We start from the raw sequence: 24,920 nt of genomic DNA, 5'->3' as shown, positions 1-24,920 counted from the left end.
ATTTCCCTTTGCCGCTCTGAAACGTGCCCCCACGTGCAGGCCCCGAAGCTGGGCCCGGGGGCGGAAGGCCAGCGAGAGGCTTTGGCTAGGGACAGCGTGTCCTTGAGAGGTAATTGTCTCTCTGGAGGTGAAAGTCATCAGTGCGGGGTGCGAAGGGAAGTGGCCGTCGAAGGAGAAGGCAAGGCATGTGGCGGGGAGGCCAGGGATTTCTTTGTCCCCCCTTCAAAAGGGGTCACCCTCCCCGTCGGGGAATCGAACCCTGGTCTCCCGCGTGACAAGGAGAAATACTCACCACTATACTAACGAGGAAAAGGGCACGGTGAGTGGCCCCAGCTCCCACAGACTAGCTATGGTCAGCGTACACCTACACCGTCGCATGGGCCCCAGCAGGCAACAGCACCCCTGGCCCTCTTCTGCTTCCCAAAGGCTTTGGCCGCAGCAACAACCCTGGGAAAAGCCCTGGCCCTCCTCACCTGCCCTTGCCCAGCAGGACGTCTTTCCGGGCCTACACAGCTCCTCACACAACACCCGCCTGGGACCTTGCCCTCCCCTACCAGCTCAGCAGCACCTTTTTTCCTCTCAAAACCTCCTCTTGCCACCCTCCCCCTTCCACACTTCTCACTCACCTCATCACAAACTCACCCACGGCCCCTTTGGCTTCTCAAGCGCCTCTGGAGGGACGCAGCTTCCCTGGCACGCAGATCCTTCCCTTCAACGCGCACTGGACGGACATTCGAAACACAGCCCTTTCCAGGAGGGAATGCGCTGCTTTTGGACCCTGGCGCCCAGCAAGAAGTCCTGGGACTCTTTTTCTGACCGATGGACCCCACTGACTTGCCTTTACCAAGCAGAAACTGAGGACCGGCTGATGGCTCTCTTTGCAAACGGACGCCATCAGAGTGAGCCACAAGGCGTGCTGCAGGATAGCCCCTCCCCACCAAAAAGCAATGCCGTGACCCGGATTCGAACCGAGGTTGCTGCGGCCACGGCGCAGAGTACTAACCACTATACGATCACGGCCAGGCGCTGGGGGCGTAGGCTAGCACCCCACTGGAAAATACTCAGCTCTGCGCTCTCGGGGCGGCCACCTACCTCGCCGGCGGCCACAGGTCTTTCTCAAGTCTCCCCATTACAGTCACAGGTCAAATGCTGAGCAAAGGAAAAAAGAGAGGAAGCCAATCCCATGCCTGTCCCATTTTCTGTCTTCCTCCACCCCTGGACCAAGTCCCTCCCGGTTTGTCTGGGCCATTGTCCTCATGCCCCTGGCCAGCCTATTTCCCTTTGCCGCTCTGAAACGTGCCCCCACGTGCAGGCCCCGGGGGAGGCTTTGGCTAGGGCGAGTGTGTACTTGCGAGGTAACTGTCTCTCTGGAGGTGAAAGTCATCAGTGTGGGGTGCGAAGGGAAGTGGCCGTCGAAGGAGAATGCAAGGCATGTGGCGGGCAGGCCAGGGATTTCTTTGTCCCCCCTTCAAAAGGGGTCACCCTCCCCGTCGGGGAATTGAACCCCGGTCTCCCGCGTGACAGGCGGGGATACTCACCACTATACTAACGAGGAAAGGGGCACGGTGAGCGGCCCCAGCTCCCACAGACCAGCTACGGTCACCGTACACCTACACCGTCGCATGGGCCCCAGCAGGCAACAACACCCCTGGTCCTCTTCTGCTTCCCAAAGGCTTTGGCCGCAGCAACAGCCGTGGCCCTCCTCACCTGCCCTTGCCCAGCAGGACGCCTTTCCGGGCCTACACAGCTCCTCACACAACACCCGCCTGGGACCTTGCCCTCCCCTACCAGCTCAGCAGCACCTTTTTTCCTCTCAAAACCTCCTCTTGCCACCCTCCCCCTTCCACACTTCACACTCACCTCCTCACAAACTCACCCACGGCCCCTTTAGCTTCTCAAGCGCCTCTGGAGGGACGCAGCTTCCCTGGCATGCAGATCCTTCCCTTCAACGCGCACTGGACGGACATTCGAAACACAGCCCTTTCCAGGAGGGAATGCGCCGCTTTTGGACCCTGGCGCCCAGCAAGAAGTCCTGGGACTCTTTTTCTGACCGATGGACCCCACTGACTTGCCTTTACCAAGCAGAAACTGAGGACCGGCTGATGGCTCTCTTTGCAAACGGACGCCATCAGACTGAGCCACGAGGCGTGCTGCAGGATAGCCCCTCCCCACCAAAAAGCAATGCCGTGACCCGGATTCGAACCGAGGTTGCTGCGGCCACGGCGCAGAGTACTAACCACTATACGATCACGGCCAGGCGCTGGGGGCGCAGGCTAGCACCCCAGCGGAAAATGCTCAGCTCTGCGCTCTCGGGGCGGCCACCTACCTCGCCGGCGGCCACAGGTCTTTCTCAAGTCTCCCCATTACCGTCACAGGTCAAATGCTGAGCAAAGGAAAAAAGAGAGGAAGCCAATCCCATGCCTGTCCCTTTTTCTGTCTTCCTCCACCCCTGGACCAAGTCCCTCCCCGTTTGTCTGGGCCATTGTCCTCATGCCCCTGGCCAGCCTATTTCCCTTTGCCGCTCTGAAACGTGCCCCCACGTGCAGGCCCCGGGGGAGGCTTTGGCTAGGGCGAGCGTGTCCTTGCAAGGTAATTGTCTCTCCGGAGGTGAAAGTCATCAGTGCAGGGTGCGAAGGGAAGTGGCTGTCGAAGGAGAATGCAAGGCATGTGGCAGGCAGGCCAGGGATTTCTTTGTCCCCCCTTCAAAAGGGGTCACCCTCCCCGTCAGGGAATCGAACCCCGGTCTCCCGCGTGACAGGCGGGGATACTCACCACTATACTAACGAGGAAAGGGGCACGGGGAGGGGCCCCAGCTCCCACAGACCAGCTACGGTCAGCGTACACCTACACCGGCGCATGGGCCCCAGCAGGCAACAACACCCCTGGTCCTCTTCTGCTTCCCAAAGGCTTTGGCCGCAGCAACAGCCGTGGCCCTCCTCACCTGCCCTTGCCCAGCAGGACGCCTTTCCGGGCCTACACAGCTCCTCACACAACACCCGCCTGGGACCTTGCCCTCCCCTACCAGCTCAGCAGCACCTTTTTTCCTCTCAAAACCTCCTCTTGCCACCCTCCCCCTTCCACACTTCACACTCACCTCCTCACAAACTCACCCACGGCCCCTTTAGCTTCTCAAGCGCCTCTGGAGGGACGCAGCTTCCCTGGCATGCAGATCCTTCCCTTCAACGCGCACTGGATGGACATTCGAAACACAGCCCTTTCCAGGAGGGAATGCGCCGCTTTTGGACCCTGGCGCCCAGCAAGAAGTCCTGGGACTCTTTTTCTGACCGATGGACCCCACTGACTTGCCTTTACCAAGCAGAAACTGAGGACCGGCTGATGGCTCTCTTTGCAAACGGACGCCATCAGACTGAGCCACGAGGCGTGCTGCAGGATAGCCCCTCCCCACCAAAAAGCAATGCCGTGACCCGGATTCGAACCGAGGTTGCTGCGGCCACGGCACAGAGTACTAACCACTATACGATCACGGCCAGGCGCTGGGGGCGCAGGCTAGCACCCCAGCGGAAAATGCTCAGCTCTGCGCTCTCGGGGCGGCCACCTACCTCGCCGGCGGCCACAGGTCTTTCTCAAGTCTCCCCATTACCGTCACAGGTCAAATGCTGAGCAAAGGAAAAAAGAGAGGAAGCCAATCCCATGCCTGTCCCTTTTTCTGTCTTCCTCCACCCCTGGACCAAGTCCCTCCCCGTTTGTCTGGGCCATTGTCCTCATGCCCCTGGCCAGCCTATTTCCCTTTGCCGCTCTGAAACGTGCCCCCACGTGCAGGCCCCGGGGGAGGCTTTGGCTAGGGCGAGCGTGTCCTTGCAAGGTAATTGTCTCTCCGGAGGTGAAAGTCATCAGTGCAGGGTGCGAAGGGAAGTGGCCGTCGAAGGAGAATGCAAGGCATGTGGCGGGCAGGCCAGGGATTTCTTTGTCCCCCCTTCAAAAGGGGTCACCCTCCCCGTCGGGGAATCGAACCCCGGTCTCCCGCGTGACAGGCGGGGATACTCACCACTATACTAACGAGGAAAGGGACACGGGGAGGGGCCCCAGCTCCCACAGACCAGCTACGGTCAGCGTACACCTACACCGGCGCATGGGCCCCAGCAGGCAACAACACCCCTGGCCCTCTTCTGCTTCCCAAAGGCTTTGGCCGCAGCAACAGCCCTGGCCCTCCTCACCTGCCCTTGCCCAGCAGGACGCCTTTTCGGGCCTACACAGCTCCTCACACAACACCCGCCTGGGACCTTGCCCTCCCCTACCAGCTCAGCAGCACCTTTTTTCCTCTCAAAACCTCCTCTTGCCACCCTCCCCCTTCCACACTTCACACTCACCTCCTCACAAACTCACCCACGGCCCCTTTGGCTTCTCAAGCGCCTCTGGAGGGATGCAGCTTCCCTGGCATGCAGATCCTTCCCTTCAACGCGCACTGGATGGACATTCGAAACACAGCCCTTTCCAGGAGGGAATGCGCCGCTTTTGGACCCTGGCGCCCAGCAAGAAGTCCTGGGACTCTTTTTCTGACCGATGGACCCCACTGACTTGCCTTTACCAAGCAGAAACTGAGGACCGGCTGATGGCTCTCTTTGCAAACGGACGCCATCAGACTGAGCCACGAGGCGTGCTGCAGGATAGCCCCTCCCCACCAAAAAGCAATGCCGTGACCCGGATTCGAACCGAGGTTGCTGCGGCCACGGCACAGAGTACTAACCACTATACGATCACGGCCAGGCGCTGGGGGCGCAGGCTAGCACCCCAGCGGAAAATGCTCAGCTCTGCGCTCTCGGGGCGGCCACCTACCTCGCCGGCGGCCACAGGTCTTTCTCAAGTCTCCCCATTACCGTCACAGGTCAAATGCTGAGCAAAGGAAAAAAGAGAGGAAGCCAATCCCATGCCTGTCCCTTTTTCTGTCTTCCTCCACCCCTGGACCAAGTCCCTCCCCGTTTGTCTGGGCCATTGTCCTCATGCCCCTGGCCAGCCTATTTCCCTTTGCCGCTCTGAAACGTGCCCCCACGTGCAGGCCCCGCGGGAGGCTTTGGCTAGGCGTGCGTGTCCTTGCAAGGTAATTGTCTCTCCGGAGGTGAAAGTCATCAGTGCGGGGTGCGAAGGGAAGTGGCCGTCGAAGGAGAATGCAAGGCATGTGGCGGGCAGGCCAGGGATTTCTTTGTCCCCCCTTCAAAAGGGGTCACCCTCCCCGTCGGGGAATCGAACCCCGGTCTCCCGCGTGACAGGCGGGGATACTCACCACTATACTAACGAGGAAAGGGACACGGGGAGGGGCCCCAGCTCCCACAGACCAGCTACGGTCAGCGTACACCTACACCGGCGCATGGGCCCCAGCAGGCAACAACACCCCTGGCCCTCTTCTGCTTCCCAAAGGCTTTGGCCGCAGCAACAGCCCTGGCCCTCCTCACCTGCCCTTGCCCAGCAGGACGCCTTTTCGGGCCTACACAGCTCCTCACACAACACCCGCCTGGGACCTTGCCCTCCCCTACCAGCTCAGCAGCACCTTTTTTCCTCTCAAAACCTCCTCTTGCCACCCTCCCCCTTCCACACTTCACACTCACCTCCTCACAAACTCACCCACGGCCCCTTTGGCTTCTCAAGCGCCTCTGGAGGGATGCAGCTTCCCTGGCACGCAGATCCTTCCCTTCAACGCGCACTGGACGGACATTCGAAACACAGCCCTTTCCAGGAGGGAATGCGCTGCTTTTGGACCCTGGCGCCCAGCAAGAAGTCCTGGGACTCTTTTTCTGACCGATGGACCCCACTGACTTGCCTTTACCAAGCAGAAACTGAGGACCGGCTGATGGCTCTCTTTGCAAACGGACGCCATCAGACTGAGCCACGAGGCGTGCTGCAGGATAGCCCCTCCCCACCAAAAAGCAATGCCGTGACCCGGATTCGAACCGAGGTTGCTGCGGCCACGGCGCAGAGTACTAACCACTATACGATCACGGCCAGGCGCTGGGGGCGTAGGCTAGCACCCCACTGGAAAATACTCAGCCCTGCGCTCTCGGGGCGGCCACCTACCTCGCCGGCGGCCACAGGTCTTTCTCAAGTCTCCCCATTACAGTCACAGGTCAAATGCTGAGCAAAGGGAAAAAGAGAGGAAGCCAATCCCATGCCTGTCCCTTTTTCTGTCTTCCTCCACCCCTGGACCAAGTCCCTCCCCGTTTGTCTGGGCCATTGTCCTCATGCCCCTGGCCAGCCTATTTCCCTTTGCCGCTCTGAAACGTGCCCCCACGTGCAGGCCCCGGGGGAGGCTTTGGCTAGGGCGAGTGTGTACTTGCGAGGTAACTGTCTCTCTGGAGGTGAAAGTCATCAGTGTGGGGTGCGAAGGGAAGTGGCCGTCGAAGGAGAATGCAAGGCATGTGGCGGGCAGGCCAGGGATTTCTTTGTCCCCCCTTCAAAAGGGGTCACCCTCCCCGTCGGGGAATCGAACCCCGGTCTCCCGCGTGACAGGCGGGGATACTCACCACTATACTAACGAGGAAAGGGGCACGGGGAGGGGCCCCAGCTCCCACAGACCAGCTACCGTCAGCGTACACCTACACCGGCGCATGGGCCCCAGCAGGCAACAACACCCCTGGTCCTCTTCTGCTTCCCAAAGGCTTTGGCCGCAGCAACAGCCGTGGCCCTCCTCACCTGCCCTTGCCCAGCAGGACGCCTTTCCGGGCCTACACAGCTCCTCACACAACACCCGCCTGGGACCTTGCCCTCCCCTACCAGCTCAGCAGCACCTTTTTTCCTCTCAAAACCTCCTCTTGCCACCCTCCCCCTTCCACACTTCACACTCACCTCCTCACAAACTCACCCACGGCCCCTTTAGCTTCTCAAGCGCCTCTGGAGGGACGCAGCTTCCCTGGCACGCAGATCCTTCCCTTCAACGCGCACTGGACGGACATTCGAAACACAGCCCTTTCCAGGAGGGAATGCGCCGCTTTTGGACCCTGGCGCCCAGCAAGAAGTCCTGGGACTCTTTTTCTGACCGATGGACCCCACTGACTTGCCTTTACCAAGCAGAAACTGAGGACCGGCTGATGGCTCTCTTTGCAAACGGACGCCATCAGACTGAGCCACGAGGCGTGCTGCAGGATAGCCCCTCCCCACCAAAAAGCAATGCCGTAACCCGGATTCGAACCGAGGTTGCTGCGGCCACGGCGCAGAGTACTAACCACTATACGATCACGGCCAGGCGCTGGGGGCGCAGGCTAGCACCCCAGTGGAAAATGCTCAGCTCTGCGCTCTCGGGGCGGCCACCTACCTCGCCGGCGGCCACAGGTCTTTCTCAAGTCTCCCCATTACCATCACAGGTCAAATGCTGAGCAAAGGAAAAAAGAGAGGAAGCCAATCCCATGCCTGTCCCTTTTTCTGTCTTCCTCCACCCCTGGACCAAGTCCCTCCCCGTTTGTCTGGGCCATTGTCCTCATGCCCCTGGCCAGCCTATTTCCCTTTGCCGCTCTGAAACGTGCCCCCACGTGCAGGCCCCGGGGGAGGCTTTGGCTAGGGCGAGCGTGTCCTTGCAAGGTAATTGTCTCTCCGGAGGTGAAAGTCATCAGTGCAGGGTGCGAAGGGACGTGGCCATCGAAGGAGAATGCAAGGCATGTGGCGGGCAGGCCAGGGATTTCTTTGTCCCCCCTTCAAAAAGGGTCATCCTCCCCGTCGGGGAATCGAACCCCGGTCTCCCGCGTGACAGGCGGGGAAACTCACCACTATACTAACGAGGAAAGGGGCATGGGGAGGGGCCCCAGCTCCCACAGACCAGCTACGGTCAGCGTACACCTACACCGGCGCATGGGCCCCAGCAGGCAACAACACCCCTGGCCCTCTTCTGCTTCCCAAAGGCTTTGGCCGCAGCAACAGCCCTGGCCCTCCTCACCTGCCCTTGCCCAGCAGGACGCCTTTTCGGGCCTACACAGCTCCTCACACAACACCCGCCTGGGACCTTGCCCTCCCCTACCAGCTCAGCAGCACCTTTTTTCCTCTCAAAACCTCCTCTTGCCACCCTCCCCCTTCCACACTTCACACTCACCTCATCACAAACTCACCCACGCCCCCTTTGGCTTCTCAAGCGCCTCTGGAGGGACGCAGCTTCCCTGGCACGCAGATCCTTCCCTTCAACGCGCACTAGACGGACATTCGAAAAACAGCCCTTTCCAGGAGGGAATGCGCCGCTTTTGGACCCTGGCGCCCAGAAAGAAGTCCTGGGACTCTTTTTCTGACCGATGGACCCCACTGACTTGCCTTTACCAAGCAGAAACTGAGGACCGGCTGATGGCTCTCTTTGCAAACGGACGCCATCAGACTGAGCCACGAGGCGTGCTGCACGATAGCCTCTCCCCACCAAAAAGCAATGCCGTGACCCGGATTCGAACCGAGGTTGCTGCGGCCACGGCGCAGAGTACTAACCACTATACGATCACGGCCAGGTGCTGGGGGCACAGGCAGCAGCCCACCAGAAAATGCTCAGCTCTGCGCTCTCGGGGCGGCCACCTACCTCGCCGGCGGCCACAGGTCTTTCTCAAGTCTCCCCATTACAGTCACAGGTCAAATGCTGAGCAAAGGAAAAAAGACAGGAAGCCAATCCCATGCCTGTCCCTTTTTCTGTCTTCCTCCACCCCTGGACCAAGTCCCTCCCCGTTTGTCTGGGCCATTGTCCTCATGCCCCTGGCCAGCCTATTTCCCTTTGCATTTTTCCGTGGAGAGGAATGTTTATGAGTTTGTACCTAATTTTTTAAGGCTTTGCTTTGGCAAGGCTGTTGCCTGCTGTGAGAAAAACAGAAGGGGGCTACCTGAACTGGTGTCACTGGCTGAAGCTTATCTATAGTATATGAAAAAAGCTCAGAGCTCTGAAAATGGTTTATTTACTTTAAGATTCTCATGTTAGTGAGATGGTTTCCTAGCTAGCAGGGGACTGTTTTGTGATGTGCAGTCTACTGGCTCTTTGGTTTTGTATGTTTTTGGGAGGAATGGTGGAGGAGAGTATCACGGTTGAAGAGCAGCAAAGAAATGCGTTGTTGTTTGTGTTAACGTTTGGTTTGTCCTAAGAGTGTCTGGTTTGGAGTCATTTGTAACTCTTCGGTTAGTTATTGGTAACGGCTTCTTATTGGGCCCCTGAGTTGAAAGGCTGCTCTTGCAGATTTTAGTTTGTCATTGTTGGAAGGTCAGTTCAAGAGCTGCTTTCTTAGTCTAGTCCGTGAGGGCTCTTCCGCCGCCCTCCTTAATATCCCTTCCAGAAGGTGATTGCATGGTTTCCCTCGTCTTCCCACAGAAGAGAAATTGTCCATCCCTTTCCTGTGGGGAAAACACCAGTGTTTTAACTTAGGAAACGGTCAACGTTTTGCCCAGATGAGGGCTAGTTCATAGGAGCAGAAGAAGAGGAAGGCTGTGGCCCTTTGAGTCAGATTCCTAGCGTTTCAGGCCAGAAGGAACCAGCCGATCACCTCAGAGGGACTAAGGGGCACCAATGCCCCAAATGGCAAGGAATTGCTTTGATGCAATTGACTGTCTGTTTGAGCTAGTTCTGTGGGAAGTAGCAGAAAAGAGCCTCGGGGCTGTGGAATAGCGCTTGCATAGGCTTTCTTTGCCCTGTTTTGCGGTAAGAGTTAACCGTGAGAGACTGGTAGTCCAGGTCAGTGGGTGGCTTTATGGAAATTAGGAGTATAGAGGGGAAACCAGGGAGAGGAAGGCATCTGCAAGACTTGTCTGTCTTTGAACAGAATTGTGTGTTAAGGGTTCTTGCTTTGAAGTCTCCACTGGAGTCATTTCACCCACGAAAGCTCATGCTGCAAAACGTCTCTTAGTCTGTAAGGTGCCACAGGACTCTTTGCTGCTTTTACAGATCCAGACTAACATGTCTACCCCTCTGATACTTGTAATTTGGGAAGTGTGGCTTCAAGTGTCTGATCTCACTAACCAACAGCAGGAATTGCAGGGTTTCTTCTGAGCGCGAAACAAGTGGGCAGTGTTGTTTTAATGCAGCTGTTGTTTGCCATGGATGATCATTCCTGCTTTCCTTTTGGAGAGTAGCGAGGGGGAGAACACGGACTGAGTGGTTAGACCTTACAAAGCAACTTTAAAAATGTGTTTTTGGGTTTTTCTGTTTCATGAATCTGTTTATAGTTTTTCTTGATAGTCTGTTTAATTGCAAAACTTAATTTGTTTTGATAGGATTTGGAAGAGAAGTAAATCTTGTGTGAAAAGGGTGTTTTAAAGGTTTCTAATTCAGTACTTACTAAAAAAAAATTAATATTCCTTTATGCTGCTATATCTTTTTCTCTTGTAATCTATGTCAGAATTTAGGTCCTGTGTCTGCACTTTCTCTTCTTTTTCTACTTTCTTCTCTGCTTTACTTTTCTTCCCTTTCCATTTTTCTGGAAGCCCCTAGTTTTACTCCTACTGCTCTGGCAGGGGGTACGCAGTTTGCTCTTGGCCCCAAGCCCATCAGACAATCCACACAGGAGCTGAGAGTTGCTATCGCCTGGCCCTATAGTGGGTAGAGGGTGGAATGAGGAAAAAAGCGGCTCACACAGAGCCCCTGCCATTGGGGAGAATGGAGGACCTTGCTATGGGTGGAATCAAACACACAGAACCCCTGCCATGGAGAAAGACTGGGGAACCCTGCAATGGGTGGAGGGGTTTACATGAGGGATTTGCATATGTCAACATCTCCCATGCCCCACTGGGTGTTTTCCTTCCCATCTTGTTTCTTCTCTTTTCTGTTACTCTTTTTTTCTGTCTGAGGTAAATGAAAAATCCACACCCCTGAGCTGACCTAAACCCTCCTACAGTAACTCCTCACTTAAAGTCATCCTGGTTATCCTTTTGTTATGTTGCTGATCAATTAGGGAAAATGCTTATTTAAAGTTGTGTAATGCTCCCTTCTAATGTTGTTTGGCAGCTGCCTGCTTTGTCTCCTGCTTGCAGGAAGAGCAGCCCGTTGCAGCTAGCTGGTGGGGGCTTGGAACCAGGATGGATCGGGCAACCCCCTATCAGTTCCCCACTCCCCTAAGTTCCTTGCGCAGCAGCTGCCTGCAGTTCAGCTGTGTCCCCCTGCCATGTGCTGCTCCTGCCCTCTGCCTTGGAGCTGCTCCCCGAGACTCCTGCTTGCTGTGCCGGGGAGAGTGAAGGAAGGGGGGACTAATCTCAGGGTGTCCCCCTACCCCCCACTCCTGCTAATCTCAGGGTGTCCCCCTACCCCCATCTTCCATAGAGCAGGGCTCAGGAGGGAGAGAGCTTGCAGCAGCTGGGGTCTCAGCAAGCTGATCTAATTAACAAGGCAGTGTACTTAAGGGAAATGTGCATATCTCCCTCCATTCCTGCTGCCTTGCAGAGTGGGAGAGTTAACCCTTGAGGGCTCAGCCAATTGCTAGTTCATCATTTAGCAGTAAGGGAAATATCCCACCCTCTAACTCCTCCACCTCAACCAAGCTTCACAATCATCATCACTGTGTACCAGTATTAAATTGTTTGTTTAAAACTTATACTGTGTGTGTGTATATATATACACACACACACACACAGAGTCTTTTGTCTGGTGAAAAAAATTTCCCTGGAACCTAACCCCCTCATTTACATTAATTCTTATGGGGAAATTGGATTCGCTTAACATCGTTTCGCTTAAAGTCGCATTTTTCAGGAACGTAACTACAAGGTTAGGTGAGGAGTTACTGTATAGACTGCTAGTTGTGAAAGCAAGAGGGGAGAGCACAGACTGAGTGGTTAGATTTTGTATACTGAATAAAAGAAGGCATTTTTGTAGTGAACCAGAAATCTAGTTATGAGGAAGGTTAGATCTAATAGCTTTATTTAGAAACTTGTATAATGCTTAGGTGCAGATAGTTTGGTTTTCTTTTTGCTGGGGTGGGTTTTGAGTAAATCATTAGTCTGCTTGGTTTCTTTCATAATCTGAAGTGGATTGAGCATCTAAATCCTTCTACTCCTCCCCCCTCCCTCCCAAATGTGAAGGGGAACAACCTCAACCTTTTGTCTTATTCTGCTTTGTAGGAGAAAGATGCTCTATTTAAATAGTCATGATCCATGTAGGTTAATTCTTATGCTGAATGGCGGGTAGGAGAGGGTATAAATCATTGGAGACTCTTGCCCCACTCCCTGTGTGGCCTGTGTTTTTCTTTGTTTTAAAATGAGACTGTCTAGTTTTTATGTAAATCTATTTGGGTGGTTTCATTCATATTTATATTGTTATGAATTTCATGTGCTCTTGTCTCACAGCAGACATGGGGGGGAAAGCCTGTGGCAATGGACTTTGCAAAATGATAGACTAGTGATTCTTAACTTGTGGCCCAATCGGCAGCTGCGGCCGATGTGGTATCCTCAGGGCCATACAGGTAGTATATAGTGTGTGGATTCTGCTCACATAACACAGAGAAAGTTGCCTATGCAGCTCACAATGGTAAATAGGGTCAGACCAGAAGATATCTTCTTTCCAAGTGGGAATTGTGCAGGGAGGAACAACAGACCTAGTGCAGCTGTGTTGCCACTGTCTGCTAGCACTGCAATGGTTCAGAGTGCCTTGGTTCAAGTGGCACCAGTTCTAAAAGTAAGGGTGATTTAGTGCTGTGGTTCTCAAACAGGGGTATCCAATGGTCTTCCAGGGGGTACAGCAACTCATCTAGATATTTGCCTAGTTTTACAACAAGCTACATAGAAAGCACTAGCAAATTTGTAACAAATTAAAATTCATACGTTGATCTGTTTATACTGTTCTCTATACTATACACTGAAATGTAAGTACAATACTTATATTCAAGTGATTTATTTTATAAATATTGCATCTGATTATGTAAGCCAGTAGTTTTTAAGTGAGGTAAAACTTGGGGGTATGCAAGAGAAATCAGACTCCTGAAAGGGGTACAGGTGTCTCTAAAGGTTGAGAGCCACTGATTTAGTGCAGGTACCACCGGTAACATAGAACCCTGCAAAAACTTCTAGTGCAGGTGAATTTGAGAGCAAGCTGGAGAGAAACAGCTGCGGAGCATGCTAGAAAGGGCTGACCTGTCCGATTGTCTGTGCCTGACAAGCTGTCATGTGGTACGGAGGAGCCTGTGAGAGGTATGGCAAAGCAAGAGGGTTTGATTAGTTGCTAGGAGCTCCACATGCTAATCATGAGGTGTGTTTCTGTAAATAGCGACCTAAACATCTTCTAATGGACAGTGTGCTAAAGCTGTCTCGATTGTGCTTTAATGAAATGGGGACCTGGTTTTAGATTTTTGTTCTTTAATTCGTTGGGGGTGAAACCCGTTGTATGAAAACATTCACCATGGGAAGAAAGCTTGTGCACATTAGCCTGGGTGGGTAGCCGAGTATAGTTTTGTTAAGACTATATTTTCAGGGATCATTTCTATAGTTTGTGATTAGAGAAGTGTGGTTGAAAGTGTCTGATCTTGCTACTCATGAGGATGAGTTAAAGTGTTCTTTTCTCAACATGAAGTGAATAGACAATGTTATTTTAATGCACCTGCTGTCTGTTATTGATGACCGTTCTTGCTTTCCTTTTGGGAAGCTGAGAGAAAAAGAGCACGAACTGAGTGGTTAGTCCTTATAAAACAAGTTTAAAAATAAATGTTTTGGGTTTTTTTCTGTTATCTGAACTTGTTTAAAGTTTTTGTTCACTTCTTTTTAAGACAAATAAAGGTAGTGTGAAAATGGTGTTTTAAAAGTTTCTAATTCAGTACTTACTGAAAGGTTTTTTAAATTTCTTTATGCTGCTCTTTCTTTTTTTCTTGTAATCTATTTCAGAATTTAGGTAGGATTCTGTGTCTGCATGTTCTCTTCCTTTTCCACTTGCCTCTCCGCTTCTCTCTTCTTTCCTTCCCATTTTTTGGGAAGCCCCTATTTTTACTTCTCCTGCTCTGGCAGGGGGTATGGAGTTTGCTCTTGGCCCCAAGCACATCAGACAATCCACACAGGATCTGACAGCTGCTGTCCCCTGGCTGTATAGTGCGTAGAGGGTTCTAAAGCTGTCTCAGGGGATGTCTACACTATGGGATTATTCTGATTTTACAGAAACCAGTTTTTGGAAACAGATTATATAAATTCAAGTGCATGCGGCCACACTAAGCACATTAATTTGGCAGTGTGCATCCATGTACCGAGGCTAGCGTCGATTTCCAGAGCATTGCACCGTGGGTAGCTATCCCATAGCTATCCCATAGTTCCCGCAGTCTCCCCCACCCATTGGAATTCTGGGTTGAGATACCAGTGCATGATGGGGCAAAAACAGTGTCGCGGGTGATTCTGAGTAAATGTCATCAGTCCATCCCCCTTCTGTGAAATCAATGGCAGACAATCATTTCGCATCCCTTTTCCCTGGATTGCCTGAGCAGACACCATAGCACGGCAACCATGGAGCCCGTTCAGCCTTTTGTCACCGTCACTTTATGTCTACTGGATGGTGCTGACAGATGCAGTACTGTAGCGCTACACAGCAGCATTCCCTTGCTTTTTGCAAGTTAGCAAAGATGGTTATCAGCTATACTGTACCATCTGCTGCTTTGCAAGTTGACAATGACAGTTACCAGTTATACTGTACTGTCTGCTGCTGTTCTGGATGCTCCTGGCCGGCTTTGGTGAGGTTGGCCAGGAGTAGATGGACAAAAATGGGAATGACTCCCCAGGTCATTCCCTTCTTTAAGTTTTGTCTAAAGGGAGAGTCAGTCCTGTCTAGACTATCAGGCAAGCCTCCTAAAGAAACAGAGAGACAAACGGCCGCTCTGGGTCAGAGCCCCAGACACCCCACAGAAATGATGAGCTGCATGCCATTCTAGGGGGTGCCCCTGCAACAACCCCACCCATTGCTTCCCTCCTCCCCCACCCCCCCGGGCTACCGTGGCAGTTATCCCCCCATTTGTGTGATGAAGTAATAAAGAATGCAGGAATTTGAAACAACACTGACTTTATTATCTCTGCAAGTAGAGTTCAAACGGGGGAGGGGAAGGAAGCCTCCAGCTTCTATGATATTCCAGGCAGGACTGAATCTCCATAAGACAAAGCTTAAAGAAGAGAATTACCTGATAATCATTCCCATTTTTGCCCAGGCACCCCCAACTAACCTCACCAAGACCTGCCAGGAGCACTCATGGGGCAACAATGACGGATATCAGCCCTACCATACCATCTAGGGAAGGGAAGGGAAGGGGACACTGCTGTGTAGCGCTGCAGCACCACATCTGCCAGCACCATCCAGTCGACATACAGTGACATTGAAAAAAAAGGCGAGAAATGATTTTTTTTCCCCTTTGCTTTCATGGGGAGGGAGGGGGACAACATATACCCTGAACCACCTGCGACAATATTTTTGATCCTTCAGGCTTTGGGAGCTCAGCCAATAATTCAAATGTTTTTTGGAGAGTGCGGGAACTGTGGGATAGCTACAGACATCAGTCGCCCCTCCCTCCGTGAGCGTCCATTTCATTCTTTGGCTTTCTGGTACGCTTGTCTCAGCTCCTTAAGTTTCAGCACTGTGTTGAGTCCCTGTTGTGGCCTCTGTCTATCATGGCCTTGGAGATTTTTTCAAATGCTTTGGCATTTTGTCTTTTGGAACGGAGTTCTGATAGAAAAGATTCATCTCCCCATAGAGAAATCAGCTTCAGTATCTCCCCTACGGTCCATGCTGGAGCTCTTTTTTGATTCTGGGACTGCATGGTCACCTGTGCTGATCGGCGCTCCACGCTGGGCAAACAGGAAATGAAATTCAAAAGTTCACAGGGCTTTTCCTGTCAACCTGGCCAGTGCATCCGAGTTCAGATTGCTGTCCAGAGCGGTCACAATGGTGCACTGTGGGATAGCGCCCGGATGCCAATACCGTCGAATTGTGGCCACACTAACCCTAATCTGACATGGCAATACCGATTTCAGCGCTACTCCCCTCATCGGGGAGGAGTACAGATATCGATATAAAGGGCTTCGTTGTGTGGATGGGTGCAGGGTGCTCCGCAAGGGACATGGTTAATTCCCCATCACTGCCGTGTGTAAATCAAGACCGCAGCTCTTGCTGCAAGACACCTGGTGTGTGGGTGTCCCTGTTCCCCCTTCAGAACCTCTGGTACATGGTGCTTCCCTCCTCCCAGTTCAAGAGCCCCATCATGTGGGTGCTCCCATCCAGGATCTCCGGTGGGTGTCTCTGTCCCCCACCCCATGAACTAGCTTCAGTGTGTGGTTTCCCCTGCCTGCCCCCATCCCGGATCTGTGGGTGTCTCTGTTCCCCTTTTCAAGATCCGTGTTGCTTGGGTGTGTCCCTCCCCCCAAGTCAGACTCCCCAGCATGTGGGTGCTCCCATCCCCCCCTGCAGGCTCTGCGGGGGGTGTTTGTATAAAAAGAGACCATGTCTCACTGTCTTGCCCAGGCTACGCTGCAGGGGCTATTCACAGGTGCAATCCCACTACTGATCAGCACAGGAGTTTTGACCTGCTCTGTTTGTGACCTGGGCTGGTTCACCATTCCTTAGGCAACCTGGGGACCCCAAGCTTCCCTGGGATAACCATATTGATGCTGAACTTAGTGCGGACACCCAATCGGTACAGCCCCCTGCAGCCCAGAACTCCTGAGCTCAAGCAATCCACCAGCCTCAGCCTCCCCAGGAGCTGGGATCACAGGCACCAGCCACAGGCCCAACTGGTTACAGGCTCTCCCGCTTTCAACTTCAGGCTCAGCCTGGGAGCTCTGCGCTCTGAGCGGGTGGAAGTGGAGCCTGGAACTGAGCTGATGCGCTGAGAGTTATTTGCACTGTGCGCTTCACATGGAGGTGAAAACACGGGGCACAGATCTTTGAGCACAACCCTCGTCCTGAGGAATGGGTGAGTGGGGGGGCTGCATAAAGAGAGACCTGCTCTCCCTGGCGGGGCTGCAGTGGCTCTTTACAGGGGCAGTCCCACTGTCCATTGGTACCAGAGTTTTGAAAGCCTCCTTTCCTGGGCTGACCTGGCTCCCCTCTCCCTAGGGGGAATTGGTGGCCCCAAACTTCCCAGAAACCATCATAGCGAGGCCAACCTGAGCACAGACACCTGCTCAGCACCCCGGGGTGCAGCCCTGAACTCCGGCAATCAGCTACGCTCAGCTGACCACCCAACAAGCGTCACACGCAGGACCTTCGTGCCCCACGTGTTCAGGTTCCTCCCAGCACCAGCTTTAAACTCCGCTGCTCAGTTCTAAGCTTTGGCCACACGGGGGCAGCCCGGAGCTCAGCCAACGCCTCCCGTTGCTGGTTGCGTTTCTCACTCCTCTTGGCAGGTTCACACCCCGCAGGCAGATCTCTGAATCGGAGCCGAACCGTTCCCCAAATCCAGCGCTTTAGCAGCAGCTTTGCTAGGAAAGCGCTGACGTCTCCAACTAACGTAAGAGCCAGAGCGCTGTGTCCAGGATCTTCTATTGGGCCCCGCACCGTGGTGTCTGTCAGGCGCAAGGGGAAACCAGGGAAATGTTTTCATGGCATTTCAGGGCAGAAGGGGCCATTAGCTCAGCTAGTCTGACCCCCGAATAACACAGAATTACACCATGACACGTATTGATCCCACAGACCTTAGATAGATCAAAGTGTTTCAGCCCTCAGGAAGGAGGCTAAACTGGGTGCCAGAGGCAGCGAACAAGGGGCCCCCAAGGCAATGGCAGGGAGCTGACAAGGTGAAATATGCCCAGATGATCCCAGCAGGCGACCCACCCCCATGCTACAGAGGTGGGAGTCCCTGTTCCTCCTGCCCTTAAGAATCTCTGGTGGTAAGTGGGTCCCCCCAGTTCCCCAGATAAGAATCCTCCATGTGGTTTCCCTGGCTTCACCTCCAGATAAGAACATTGTGTGGAGGGAGTGGGAGGAAGGTTGTCTGGCAGATATGTAAAGGGGGACTGTGTCTCCCTGTCTGGCCCAGGCTCCTGGGAGGAAGTGATCTCAGTGTGTCTGGCTGTCTCCATTCCTCCCACCCAGAAGAATCCCTGGTGTGTGGGTGCACCCTAGACCATTAAGGATCTCTGGTGGGTGGGTGTCTCTCGCCCCCTAGTCAGGCGCTCTGGGGCGTGGCTGTATAAAAAGAGACTTTGACTCACCCAGGCTGGGCTGCCATCATGGAACAGACCAGGTCCTTCTGTGGAGGGTTTGCGTTCCTCCAAGGACGTGATCTCAGTGTGTGTGGGTGTCCCTGTCCCTTCAACCCTTAACAATCCCTGGTGCGTGGGTGCACTGGGCCCCATTACAATCCCCTCTGTCTTACCCCCCATGAGGGATCCGGTGGATGTGGGTGTTCTCCACGCTACTGGGGGTGTCTGGTGCCCCTGTCCCTCCTGGTTAATAGTGGAGTGTGTGGGTGTCCCCCCGCCCATTAAGGATCCATGTTGTGCGGATGCCCCTGTTCTTCTCATTAAGAATGGTGCAACGGAGCATATGGGTGTGTCCCCCACCCCATGAACTAGCTCCCATGTGTGGTTCCCGCTGCCCCAATCCAGGCTCTGTGGTGTGTGGGTGTCGCTGTTCCCCTTTTCAAGATCCGTGTGCAGGGGGGCGTCCCTCCCCCCAAGTCAGAATCCCCAGCATGTGGGTGCTCCCATCCCCCCTCCAGGCTCTGCGGGGGGGGGGGTCTTAAAAGAGACCGTGTCTCACTGTCTTGCCCAGGCTACGCTGCAGGGGCTACTCACAGGCACAACCCCACTACTGATCAGCATGGGAGTTTTGACCTGCTCTGTTTCCAACCTGGGCCGGTTCACCCCTCCTTAGGCAAGCTCCCCCGGGATCACCATATTGATGCTGAACTTAGTGTGGACACCCGATCGGCACAGCCCCCTGCAGCCCAGAACTCCTGAGCTCAAGCGATCCGCCGGCCTCAGCCTCCCCAGGCGCTGGGATCACAGGCACCAGCCACAGAGCCCAGTTTGTTTTGCAGCCTGGCAGCTGGAGCTTTAAACTCTGCTTGTGAGCTCTGAGCCTTGGCCAGATGGGGACAGCCTGGAACTGGGAAATGCTCCTGGTTCCCCCCGCCCCCCTCTCATGTCGAGCTGCAGGCACCGCTGTCCTCCCAGGTAAGATCCTGGATGTTTCGGTGCCCCCTTCCCCCGCCCAGGTGTCCGGGTACCTCTGCCCCCCATACAGAATCCTGGGTGTGTGGGTGTCCGTCCCTCTGCAGAGGATCCCGGAGTGTGGATGCCCTTGTCCCTCTCTAGAAGATCCTGGGTGTGTGGGTGCCACTCTCCCCCCCCAGAAGATCTCTGGTGGGTGGGTCCCCAGGGTGTGAGCGCTCCCATTCCCCGATACAGGCTGGGGGAGGGGGGGGTATAACTGGCTCTCCCTGTCCTGCCCAGGTGGTGCTACAGGAGCTGTTCACAGGGGCAGCAACCCCACTGTCACCCTGCAGCTTTAACCTGCTCCAGGGGTGACCTGCTTCACCCTCCTGTGGGAGCCTGGGGACCCCGAACTTCCCAGAGTCACCTGATTGATGCTGAGCTTAGCACAGACACCGGCTCAGCATGGCAGGGTGCAGCCCTGACCATAGGCTGCAGGTTTGTATAATTTTTGGTGGGGCCCAAAATGGTGGTGCCCCCCCCACTCCCGCCCTGTAAGCCAATATAAAATGAAGCTACAACACGTCAGTACCACAAGATTACAAGGTTGGAGAAGGGGTAGGGGGTTCCAGGGGCCAGTCAAGGGTCAAGGAGCAGGGGGGGTTGTATGGGGCAGAGGTTTGGAGGGGCAGTCAGGGGACAGGCAGCAATTGGATAGGCATGGGAGTCCAGGGGGTTTATCAGGGGACAGGTAGGGGTGGGGTCCTGGGGAAAGTTGGGTGGGGTCTCAGGAGGGGCAGTTGGGGACAAGGAGAAGGGAGGCTTAGATAGGGGCTGGGGTCCCAAGGGGCAGTGAGGGGCAGTTGTCGCGGGAGTGGGTCATGGGGGACAAGGACCAGTGGTGCTTAGGTAGGGGGTGGGGGTCCTGGGGGGGCAGTTGGGGCAGGGGTCTGGGGAGGGGGCAATCAGCGGCCAGGGCTCGGATTCAAAGGGCTCTGAGCTGCTGGCAGCTGCGGGGAGCCCTGAGCCCTTTAAATCCCAGCCGCCGCGGCTGGGATTCAAAGGGCTCTGGGCTCTCTGCCCCTGCGGGCAGCCCAGAGCCCTCCGATTCCCAGCCCCGGCTGAGATTTAAAGGGCTCTGGGCTCCCTGCGGTTGCAGGCAGCCCAGAGCCCTCTGATTCCCAGCCGCGGCTGGGATTTAAAAGGCTCTGGGTTCCCCGCCGCAGCGGGCAGCCCAGAGCCCTCTGATTCCCAGCCGCGGCTGGGATTTAAAAGGCTCTGGGCTCCCCGCAGCAGCGGGCAGCCCAGAGCCCTCTGATTCCCAGCCGCGGCTGAGATTTAAAGGGCTCTGGGCTCCCCGCGGTTGCAGGCAGCCCAGAGCCCTCTGATTCCCAGCTGCGGCTGAGATTTAAGAGCTGTGGGCTCCCGCGGTTGCAGGCAGCCCAGAGCCCTCTGAGTCCCGGCCGCGGCTGGGATTTAAAAGGCTCTGGGCTGCCCGCGGTTGCAGGCAGCCCAGAGCCCTCTGATTCCCGGCCGTGGCTGGGATTTAAAGGGCTCTGGGCTCCCCGCGGTTGCAGGCAGCCCAGAGCCCTCTGATTCCCGGCCGTGGCTGGGATTTAAAGGGCTCTCGGCTCCCCGCGGTTGCAGGCAGCCCAGAGCCCTCTGATTCCCGGCCGTGGCTGGGATTTAAAGGGCTCTGGGCTTCCCGCGGTTGCAGGCAGCCCAGAGCCCTCTGATTCCCGGCCGCGGCTGGGATTTAAAAGGCTCTGGGCTCCCTGCAGCAGCGGGCAGCCCAGAGCCCTCTGATTCCCAGCCACGGCTGGGATTTAAAGGGGCAAAACCTAGCTTCAAATATTGGTGGAGCAGAGCCCCTGATTTTGAATATTCCTGGGGTTTTAGCTCCACGAGCCCATATAAGTTGGCGCCCATGGCCCTGACCCCTGACAACCAGCTTCCCTCCGCCTCCTGCTGCACAGCGAGGATCCCACGTGAGAGCCTTTGTGCCCCATGTGTCCAGCCAGGTCCGTTCCAGCTCCAGCTTTCAACTCTGCTTGTGAGGTCCCCTCTCCGGCCACACGGGGGCAGCACTAACGGCCTCATCTAAATTTGACCCTTCAGACCGCAGATTATAACCCAGCGGGCAGATTATAGCCCAGGAAGCCAAATCCTTCCCCAAACTGACAGCTGAAGCAGAAGATCCCCTTGGAAAGATCAGGAATTTTGCCTTTAAAAACAAGGAAAATGTGCATTGGTCTCTTCTGTCTACAGCGAGAGATTGAAGAAACTCAATGGATTTCATTGACTGGAGGTTAAGAGGGGATTTAGTCACTGATTTTAAATACACAGTTTTAAAAATTCCCAGAGGGGGGAATATCTGATTTTAAAGGGTTCTTTAATTCACCAGACAAAGGTTGAACACGACCCCCTTGGTTTGCAGTCAATGTCACAAAACACCAACTGGAAATTACCATTTTTTAACCGTGAGGCTAATTATCTAGTGGAACAAGTTCTGCGCAGGAATTGGTTAATTCCCCATCACTGCCCTGTGTAAATGAAGACCGCAGCTCTTGCTGCAAGACACCTGGTGTGTGGGTGTCCCTGTTCCCCCTTCAGAACCTCTGGTACATGGTGCTTCCCTCCTCCCAGTTCAAGATCCCCATCATGTGGGTGCTCCCATCCGGGATCTGTGGGTGTCTCTGTTCCCCTTTTCAAGATCTGTGTCGCAGGGGGGCGTCCCTCACCCCAAGTCAGAATCCCCAGCGTGTGGGTGCTCCCATCCCCCCCTGCAGGCTCTGCGGGGGGTGTCTGTATACAAAGAGACTGTGTCTCACTGTCTTGCCCAGGCTATGCTGCAGGGACTATTCACAGGTGTGATCCCACTACTGATCAGCAGGGGAGTTTTGACCTGCTCCATTTCCGACCTGGGCCGGTTCACCCCTCCTTAGGCAACCTGGGGACCCTAAGCTTCCCCAGGATCACCATATTGATGCTGAACTTAGTGTGGATACCTGATTGGCACAGCCCCCTGCAGCCCAGAACTCCTGAGCTCAAGTGATCCACCAGCCTCAGCCTCCCCAGGAGCTGGGATCACAGGCACCAGCCACGGAGCCCAGCTTGTTTTGCTGTCTGGCAGCTCGAGCTTTAAACTCTGCTTGCGAGCTCTGTGCCTTGGCCAGACGGGGACAGCCTGGAAATGGGAAATGCTCCTGCTCCCCCCGCCCACGTCTCATGTCGAGCTGCAGGCGCCGCTGTCCTCTGATGTAAGATCCCGGATGTTTCGGTGCCCCCCATCCCCTGTCCAGGAGCCCTGGTGTCCGGGTACCTCTGCCCCCCATACAGAATCTTGGATGTGTGGGTGTCCGTCCCTCTGCAGAGGATACCGGAGTGTGGATGCCCTTGTCCCCCCCTACAAGATCCTGAGTGTGTGGGTGCCACTCTCCCCCCCTAGAAGATCTCGGGTGCGTGGGTGGGTGCCCCTGTTCGCCCTTACAGCATCCCTGGTGCACGGGGGCCTCCCTCCGTCCCAACTCAGGGGCCCCAGGGTGTGAGCGCTCCCATCCCCCGATACAGGCTGGGGCGGGGGAGGGGTATAACTGGGTCTCCCTGTCCTGCCCAGGCGGTGCTACAGCAGCTGTTCACAGGGGCAGCAACCCCACTGTCAACCTGCAGCTTTAACCTGCTCCAGGGGTGACCCATGCGGGTCGGGAGTGAGGGGCACCAGCAGAGCTGAGAGTCTGGAGGTCAGGACTGGGATAGCAGGGGCTGCGGGTCGGGAGTGAGGGGCACCGTCAGAGCTGGTTGACGCCTAAGGGGCTGCGGGTCGGGAGTGAGGGGCACCAGCAGCACAGTAACTGGGGAGCTCAGCGGGAAATCGAGGGGGCTGCGGGTCGGGAGTGAGGGGCACCAGCAGAGCTCTTGGTGTGGAGATCAGGATTGGGATAGGAGGGGCTGCGGGTCGGGAGTGAGGGGCAGCAGCAGAACTGTGAGTCTGGAGGTCAGGACTGGGATAGCAGGGGCTGCGGGTCAGGAGTGAGGGGCACCGGTAGAGCTGAAGGAAGCCCAGGGGTCTGTGGGTCAGGAGTGAGGGGCACCGGCAGCACAGTGACTGGGGAGCTCTGCGGGAAGCCCAGTCGCTGCAAGTCGGGAGTGAGGGGCACCAGCAGAGCTGTGGATCTGGAGATCAGGATTGGGATAGGAGGGGCTGCGGGTCGGGAGTGAGGGGCAGCAGCAGAGCAGGAGGGAGACCAGGGGGCTGCGGGTCGGGAGTGAGGGGCACCGTCAGAGCTGGTGGACGCCTAAGGGGCTCCGGGTTGGGAGTAGGGGGCAGCAGCAGAACTGTGAGTCTGGAGTCAGGACTGGGATAGCAGGGGCTGCGGGTCGGGAATGAGGGGCACCGGCAGAGCTGTGAGGCTGGAGGTCAGGACTGGGATAGTAGGGGCTGCGGGTCGGGAGTGAGGGGCACTGGCAGCGCAGTAACTGGGTAGCTCAGCGGGGAATCCAGGGGCATGCGGGTCGGGAGTGAGGGGCACCAGCAGAGCTGTGGGTGTGGAGATCAGGATTGGGATAGGAGGGGCTGCGGGTCGGGAGTGAGGGGCACCAGCAAAGCTGTGAGTCTGGAGGTCAGGTCTGGGATAGTAGGGGCTGCGGGTCGGGAGTGAGGGGCACCAGCAGAGCTGTGAGTCTGGAGGTCAGGTCTGGGATAGTAGGGGCTGCGGGTCGGGAGTGAGGGGCACCGGCAGCGCAGTAACTGGGTAGCTCAGCGGGGAATCCAGGGGGATGCGGGTCGGGAGTGAGGGGCACCAGCAAAGCTGTGAGTCTGGAGGTCAGGTCTGGGATAGTAGGGGCTGCGGGTCGGGAGTGAGGGGCACCAGCAGAGCTGTGGGTGTGGAGATCAGGACTGGGATAGCAGGGGCTGCGGGTCAGGAGTGAGGGGCACCACTAGAGCTGGGGGGAACCCAGGGGGCTGCGGGACGGGAGTGAGGGGCACCGGTAGAGCTGTGAGTCTGGAGGTCGGGACTGGGATAGCAGGGGCTGCGGGTCGGGAGTGAGGGGCACCGTCAGTGCTGGGGGGAACCAAGGGGCTGCGGGTCGGGAGTGAGGGGCACCAGCTGAGCTGTGGGGCTGGAGGTCAGCACTGGGATACCATCCAGCCTAATGGTAAGTGATGCCCAGCTGAGCCCATGGCCAGTACGTCCTGCTCCACCCACAGCCGGGCTGGGAGTCAGGACTCCTGGTTCTTCTCCCCAGCTGTGGGAGGGCAGTACAGGCTAGTGGTTAGAGTGGGGGTTGGGAGCCAGGGTATCCGGGTCCCACCGCTGGCTCTGGGAAGGGAGTGGGGGCCAGTCTTGTGAACCCCCCGGCTTGAAGTGGTTTCCATCCTGTGCAGGGTTTACAGGTTTGTTCACTGGCTCTCAGCACCTCCCACTATACAAATTGTCCCAGTGCCGCTGGGTCTAGTGGTTAGAGCCGGGGAGGCCGGGAGCCAGGCAGGGGCGGTGGGTATAAGGGGCCCGGGGAGGCACCTGGCCCGTGCTCCACCCAGAGGCCCTGCTCCCGCGAGTCCTCTCCCCCGCAAGGCCCCATCCTCACTTCGCCCTTTCCCAAGCTCCATCCGGCCACATGGGGCCGTGGGGGGAGAGGCCGGGGGTGCAAACGGCAGAGAGGCAGGCAGGGGGCCTTGGGGTGGGGCGAAGAGGCACAAGTGGCAGGGCCTCGGGGAAGAGACGTGAGAGGTGGGCGGGGTCAGGGAGTGGAACAAAGGGGGCCTGTGGGTGGCGTGTGGGCGGGGCTGAAGGGGCGTGTGGGCGGGGCTGAAGGGGAGTGTGGGTGGGGTGGAGGGGGCGTGTGGGCGGGGCTGGAGGGGCGTGTGGGCGGGGCTGAAGGGGCGTGTGGGCGGGGCTGAAGGGGGAGTGTGGGCGGGGTGG

The 24,920-nt window shown here is 56.1% G+C and overlaps 8 non-coding genes across 8 annotated transcripts; 2 read left to right on the top strand and 6 right to left on the bottom strand.

Annotated features, from left to right (window-relative positions):
- Positions 1 to 1,483: 1,483 nt before the first annotated feature.
- On the bottom strand, positions 1,484 to 1,555 carry TRNAD-GUC. Its single transcript has one exon. It is a non-coding gene; the product is annotated as a tRNA-Asp (tRNA).
- Positions 1,556 to 2,717: 1,162 nt separating this feature from the next.
- Positions 2,718 to 2,789, bottom strand: TRNAD-GUC. The gene has a single exon. It is a non-coding gene; the product is annotated as a tRNA-Asp (tRNA).
- Positions 2,790 to 3,951: 1,162 nt separating this feature from the next.
- On the bottom strand, positions 3,952 to 4,023 carry TRNAD-GUC. Its single transcript has one exon. It is a non-coding gene; the product is annotated as a tRNA-Asp (tRNA).
- A 1,161-nt stretch (positions 4,024 to 5,184) lies between these two features.
- TRNAD-GUC lies at positions 5,185 to 5,256 on the bottom strand. Its single transcript has one exon. It is a non-coding gene; the product is annotated as a tRNA-Asp (tRNA).
- Positions 5,257 to 6,418: 1,162 nt separating this feature from the next.
- On the bottom strand, positions 6,419 to 6,490 carry TRNAD-GUC. Its single transcript has one exon. It is a non-coding gene; the product is annotated as a tRNA-Asp (tRNA).
- A 1,162-nt stretch (positions 6,491 to 7,652) lies between these two features.
- TRNAD-GUC lies at positions 7,653 to 7,724 on the bottom strand. The gene has a single exon. It is a non-coding gene; the product is annotated as a tRNA-Asp (tRNA).
- Positions 7,725 to 9,836: 2,112 nt separating this feature from the next.
- Positions 9,837 to 10,053, top strand: LOC120375931. Its single transcript, XR_005586865.1, has one exon. It is a non-coding gene; the product is annotated as a small nucleolar RNA U3 (small nucleolar RNA).
- Positions 10,054 to 13,332: 3,279 nt separating this feature from the next.
- Positions 13,333 to 13,549, top strand: LOC120376596. Its single transcript, XR_005587453.1, has one exon. It is a non-coding gene; the product is annotated as a small nucleolar RNA U3 (small nucleolar RNA).
- The last annotated feature ends 11,371 nt before the right edge of the window (positions 13,550 to 24,920 follow it).

The sequence above is a fragment of the Mauremys reevesii genome, linkage group 12, assembly GCF_016161935.1.
Source record: "Mauremys reevesii isolate NIE-2019 linkage group 12, ASM1616193v1, whole genome shotgun sequence".
NCBI classification, from domain to species: domain Eukaryota; kingdom Metazoa; phylum Chordata; order Testudines; family Geoemydidae; genus Mauremys; species Mauremys reevesii.
Note: the sequence above shows the minus strand (reverse complement) of the source record. Positions and strands in the feature narration are given on the sequence as shown.